Source organism: Empidonax traillii, unplaced genomic scaffold, assembly GCF_003031625.1.
Source record: "Empidonax traillii isolate 1590-97213 ecotype Southwest subspecies unplaced genomic scaffold, ASM303162v1 scaffold201:size1909950, whole genome shotgun sequence".
NCBI classification, from domain to species: Eukaryota; Metazoa; Chordata; class Aves; order Passeriformes; family Tyrannidae; genus Empidonax; species Empidonax traillii.
In genome coordinates this window covers 809,236-816,007 of record NW_020955394.1, presented here as the reverse complement: position 1 = coordinate 816,007, position 6,772 = coordinate 809,236, and positions in this window count along the sequence as shown.

The following is a 6,772-nucleotide window of genomic DNA, read 5'->3' as shown; positions in this document are numbered from 1 at the left end:
TCCTGCCTAAGGATGCTCATTATATGCTTTGCTTCTCTCCAGGCTCATCTCGTGTTGTATTTGACTTGAATCACATGGAGTAGAAAGGCTAAGAACCAGCAGCAGATGCAGGAAAATTACTTAATAAATTGCTAATACATCCTCATTAACAAAGAAGCCCTTCCAGAGTGGATATTAAGACAAAGAGCTTTTGGCATTTGTGCAGACTTCAGGGAACATCTGTGTTTGTGATGGCAGAAGATTCATTGTGTAATAATAGAAACAGAGCCTCAAAGGAAAATCATTTTGCTGATAAAAAGTAAGACTTCTTATAAGAACTTTCACTGATGTTCTTTCTTTTTTTTCCTTTCAGATATCATTATTTTTGTCATAATTTATCATATTTTCTTACGTATTGATAGGCATGTTATCCTTTTTGAAATGAGTGGATGTCTTGAAAGAACTAATTAAATCACACGCCACTACTTCTAGTAGTTTTGTTTTCTTTTTCATTTTAGTATGCTTTGAATTAGAATACAAATCTAAAGGTCTGCACAGGGTGAAATAAATTCCTCGGTTGGAGTTGGTTTGGTTTAATTCTTTAAGCGTTTAAACCAGTTACCCAATTAAACAATCAGTATTAGTTACAGCTAAGACGATTTACAAGATGCAAAGAGACTGCATTCCGAATCAAAACATACAAAAAAATGGACTTAGTTCCATTGATGTAATTTCTGATTTTAAGTTTCACCTTAGAAACATTTTTAAATTGTGAAAAGAACTGCACATCTTAAAACCTTGAGAAGAACACATTTTAAAAAAAATTGATGGAAATTAAATACTGTGATTAGAAGAGAACAATGATTACATCATAAGCAGGAAAATACAAGGAAGGGGAGAAAAACAAAGGAGATCTGACTAAGTTTGTTGTGTAATATTAGTGTAAAACTAAATAAGTTGTGAGTCACAATTTTATTATCAAGGTTTAAACTGCTTTGCACAAGCTGAGCCTTAGAGGCTGCCCATATGCATTTTCATAGCCTATTTCAAATCTTAGATGTGTTAATTTAGTGAATCCCATGCTGGCTGTTACGGGGCTTTCTCAAAACATTCCACCTACGAAGGATATAAAAAGTACCATGAGAGCAGTGAACACAATAGATGAACTTACCAAAACCAGCATGAGTTTAATGTGTGCTCACAGGAAGTCCATTACCACAGTATGTGAGAAAATCTCCTCACTGCTTACATAATTTGAAGGTTTTCTTCCAACTTTTGGGCTCCAACGCTTCACCTCTGTAACCTCGATATTATTTAATCCAGCAGCATAGAAAGGTTTACATATTTGAACTGGAAGATCCTGTGAAGAAAGAACTTTTTGCAATCTTTGTATTAGGAGTTTGTTAGTGTTTACTTAATGTTTGTAAACTGCATTTTTTATTGTTTCTATAATCCGTTTGCACTGAGGGTAGCACACAGAAAATCCCCCCAAATGCAAGCAACAAAAAACTCCTAGATCTTCTCTCTGCAAAAACAGATTTAAAAAGGATCTTCCCTTAAAGATGTGAGTGTTCTGTGTGGTATTCCATGAACTGGGCTGTGAGCAGCTATTGCAAAGGCTGTGGGGCTGACTGGCCATCCACTGAAGTGAGGAGCAAAAATGTGATTTTATTCATCATTGCAGTGCTCCTACTGTTCAGCTGAATCTCATCAGTTCAGAACACTCAGAAGCTCTATAGCTGTGTCTTCTCCTTTTGAGACTAAAAAGCTATTATGAGAAAATTCGTTACATTGAAAAGTGAGGGTGCTAATGGATTATTAAGTGTTTGGGTTAACCTTACTGGAGATGTTTTCATTGGGATAACTCAATTTAATACAGTATGATAGAATTTTCTAATATTTGTTAAAGTCCAAATGGTGATGTGTAAAAGCAAAGATAAAAAGTCCCTCTGAGAAATCTGCTTGAAAGCTGAGTATTTGAAATCACTGTAACCTTATACCAGCTTATTCCAGTGATGAGATAATGACATAATTTAGAGGCGGGTGGCTTAGTGATATATGTTTCATTTAGATTCTTCCTAATAGGTGACATTTATTGAAAGCTGACTCTTGAACTGTGTTGCATGCCTTGTGCTATCTATCTGCCTTGGAGCTGTTGGACACTGTAATCACATTTTGTTTCATTTCCCATATAATTTATGTGAAAATCCTTCCATGGTAGGAATGTACAAAGTCTAGATAATGAGTACATGACAACGTATAAGATTTAAGATGGTTGTTCAGATTGCAGCTTGCACTGCCCATGACTCAGGCACTTTCAAGGTCATCCAATATATAGTGAGCCCAGGCATCACAGAGCTTCTGAGACTATATAAAATTAAAAACATGTTACTACTTTTAATAAATGCCAATCTTTACATCATAATTCTTAGCTATATAGGTGGGTCTTTTGGATAGAGTAAGAAGAAATGTCAGATTTTATTGCATTGAGTTACTGCAGCATTTAGCCACTAGCAGAATGTCTTTGTGTGAAGAATATTAAGAACAGTTTTGAATAGTTTCTGTAGGGGGTAATGTTTTGAAGTCTCCAAAGCTTTCCTTTTTTGTTTTGTTACACTTTCAAAGTTTCCTCTGGGCAGTTTCTTGATTGTATAATGCCTTTTTTTAAACTAATGTGTTTCTTAATGCCTTTTTTTTTTCCTTTTAGAAAATTATTCTCAATAAACCATTTTGCTGCCTCTTCCGTCCGTCAGGAGCTTGGTCTACAGTGTATCTGGAGATAATCAGCTAGACTTGTTTACCAGACTAAGGATATTGTGTATCTTCATGATGCACTGTTGACTCGGGGATTTGCAGACTTTACCAAGATAGAATTTCCTGAATCTTGTTTTAATATTGCAATCTCTAGATATGCTTGAGTGTCTTTTGTTGAATTCTCAAGTAAATGGGCCACAAGAAAACAGCCCATGGGCCTCTGAAAGCAACATTTGATTTGCCTTGCTTCCTTGGTCTAAACAGATTCCCAGCAGCTTTCCCTCACAACAGTGGATTTTGGTGAACTCTTAAAAACCTGATCTTGGAAATGCTAGAGGAATTTGGTGACAAATTGGAAACAAGGAGACAAGTTTAACAGAGGAAGCAGGTGTGTTTCCAAGGAAGAGAAGAAGGGACCAGCCAGAGTTTGGAGTAAACATTCTGTATAAGGTATAGTCTGTGGATGAACTGCTGCAGGGGAATCCTGTGTCCTGTAGACCCTGACACAATTGTTATATGGTACCTTTGAAGTAAATCCAGCCTAATATTGAGAGGGATGGGCCCACCCGACTCCCTCCATCCCCCTGGTTCATTCCTACCAGCTCTCTAGTGCTCCCAGTAAGTGTTGTGCTGCTGAGTGGCAGTTGAATCAAAGAAATGCTCTGCTGAAAGCTAATCTGGGAAGTGGGGAGAGGCAGAGAATTGTCAAAAGGATTACACAGAGGTGCTGAATTCAGGTGATCATGTAACCACATCTTGGTACAACCAGCTTCTGCAATATCCTGGAGAGGAGGAGGTGCAGGCCATCTCTTTGCAGACAGTAATTTGAGTAGCTATATTTGTGTTTTTTCCTTGGACAAATGATAATTATTGTTTGCTAATGTTGTGTACCTAAACAACCTCCTAGGTGACGCAGTAATAGAATTACTAACATTCTTCATGCAATGAATTAAGCTGATCTGGATTTCCTCCCCCATTTTTTATGAACATCTCTTCTGTGAAGACATTAGGCAATAAATGTAGGTGAACTAATCTAAATATTTCAATGCCAAAGGTCCTCTAAATTAGAGTGTAATTTAAGGTTGAGAAACTGAGCGGATGATACAAAATACAAAGAAAATGGAAAAAGATCTTTTATGGTGTCTGCTCCAGACACACTCCACCTCTTCCAGGCTTTTGACTTTCATATTGTCCCAAGTATCATCATTAGAAAGCCCTGACTATTCAGTTACTTCTTGCCTTTGTCAGCTTCTGGAACTCTTCCTCTCTTCTTCTAAAATGAGACATTTATTTTTTAAATTTATTTATTTATTTAATTTCTAAAATTATCTTCTTCATTTTCACTGACTCTTAGGTCTGGCTTGTAACGTCTCACGTAAGTCTGGAAAATAATTTGGTTACAGTGCTTTCAAAAAGGTCTCTGGTGAAATGCATAAGTCTGTGAGATTCATGTTGTATTGCTGGATAGGCAAAGCTGCACAAAACACAGATTTCTTGATAGCAGAAGTCGCTACAGCCTGTGCATGGTCCTGGAAAAATAAGTTTTCTGAAGGTGTCTAATTAATTTTTTGCCCTCTGAAAGTAGAGAGCTGCAAGTTCCAGGGACATTGTGCCATGCAAAGCCAGGGCAGTGCTGCAAGCCATGCACATCAGCTGAATTGGCTTTAAAAGCTCTTGGAGCCTTCTCTGCCCCACCGTGGGTGCTTGGCTCAGAATGTGGCAGTTTCTCTTTGTCTTTAGCCCCTCTTTGTTTTCCTTCTTTTTATCCTTAGTTGCTGTCTTAGCATTGGCCTCTAAAATGCTCTTAGTAATTTTCTGATTTCAGTATATTCTCTTGTGAATTGTACTCTTAGAGAAATATATCTTTTAATAGTCATAGTACTCATCCAAGAATAAAAATAGTCATCTTATGATGCTGTAAGATCAGTTAACTTCACAGGAGGAGCCTTTTAAATGGAATATTTTTTATGTGGGATGTGAATTCACAAAGAAAATTGAACCACGATGGGAGTATTCTCCTTGATCCAAGCATGATAAATGTCAACAAGAGTTATGAACATGCTGAAACTGAAGAGCAAGATGTACTGTATGAAATTAAACTGTCCAAACAATCCTAGGAGGTGACAATGATTTAACAGAGCTCCGTAGATCAATTTTACTCTCAGTAAGTGAAGATGATGGCTTTGCCATTGTTACCCTGGAAATCCCATAACTGTTCTTACGTCCAGCTGCACGTCTGTGTCATCTCTGGCGACTAAACAGGTGAGCTGAGATTGTAATCTGAGCAGGGAATGTTTGCCTTTGAAGTCCAGCTGGGTTGCCTTTTGATCTTAATTTTTTCAGCTCTAAAAGTAAATGTCTTGAAGCCAAGAGGAGTTTCAGTGTTTTCACTCAACCTTGGATGCTGTACAGCATCATTACCTATCACTGGTTTCTGTGGAATTGAATGCTTTAAGCACTGCTGATAATTATTTCACTTATAGATGCACAAGTCATCTTTTTCAGTGCTTCCAAATACTTTTGTCCCCGCTTGTTTTATGTGCTCAAGAATCTGGAGAGATAATATTCTCTTTATTACAGAGATGTCGTGGTTTTGCAAATTAACCCAAAGCAAAACCACGACAAGAGATGACTGAAAAACTTGTCCCTTTCTTAACTTTTTATCTTGAAATTGGGATCAGCAATGTTGTGAACCTCCTGAGCAGGGGTATTTTGAAAAGGTCCCAGAGTTTGACTGCATTGCTGGAATGATGGGAAAAATTCAAACTGTAACTCTATAGGAATAGAGTACTTGGAAAGGAACATAGCCTCCTGTTTCCCTGAATTTTCAGTAAGCACAGTTCACCAGCCCAGCTTTTTCCTGGATAAGTGTTTGAAAATGCAAAATGATCCTATGGATCAAATGTGAGGCTTCCTATTACGCACAGAGAGCTGCAAGTTTTGCAGCAAAAGGTTAATGTCCTGGTTTACATCCAGTTAATGGCAATTGAAATCAAATCTATAACTCCCGTAGTATTCACTCGGAGTAAAACAAACCCCAGTAGGTTTCTGGATTCAATAGAGCATATTGAAATGGGCAGCTGGGTGTTCTGGCTGCTAAACTGCTTGCTGAGTTGAAAAGCAAAACCAAAACCCTCTTTGTGGTCTGAGTTAACACTCGAGCTCTCTAAAGAGGCAGTTGCAGGGATCATGGGCAACGGAGGATGTCGCCAACTTCAGGGCTAAGCTCTTGAAGGCTGCTTTCTGTTTTCTCTTACAAAGCACTCTGCACCCTCCTGTCAGATGGGCTCTGAATTCATAAGTCTCCTGCTGCTCATTGGGCTTTTAGTGTTTGGTAGTAACTTTGTATGATGTATGTGCCTCGAGCACTGGCAGTATTAGGGCTGTATAAATGTCAGACTTAAATTGTCCCTTTGTTTTTTTTAGTCTTTAAGCTTTCTTCTAACAAGGGGAAACAAAATTTATCTGCCTTGTTGACACATTAATATACATTAGCCAATTAAATCTATGTAAATCAGTAATGTTAGTGTTTTAATGGTTTGGATAGTGCTATACCACCATCATATTAAAGGATACTGCTTTATTTGTGAAATCTAGCAACCCCTAGGAAATACTGATGATGTTAAGTCTTAATCCCTTGACTGTGGTTCCTTCAAATGAAAAGTAGGGCATCCAAAATCTCAGGGAAAAGTATGAAGCAGGAATGGTAGTACAGAAGGAGAAATATCTTTGTTCCTCTCCTGCAATTTCTGGAGATCTAGCTTGTGTTATCTGTTGTTATTCCCCAAAACCTGCTTTCTGGAGAATTTTCCTTAGTGAGGTATCTCTCTGCAACATGAGATTAATGTTTCTGCACGTAACTGGAACAAGCAGGCAGCTAATGGACTGCTGTAGATTGGTCTGACTAGAGAGGCAATTATTTTCATGAGCTAAGGCAGCAGAATCTGGCCCCCAGTGTTGTGCCACTGGCTAAGATGCAAAGAAAAATAACTACAGTCATGGAAGTACATCTGAACTAACATATTACTGCTTTTAAGTT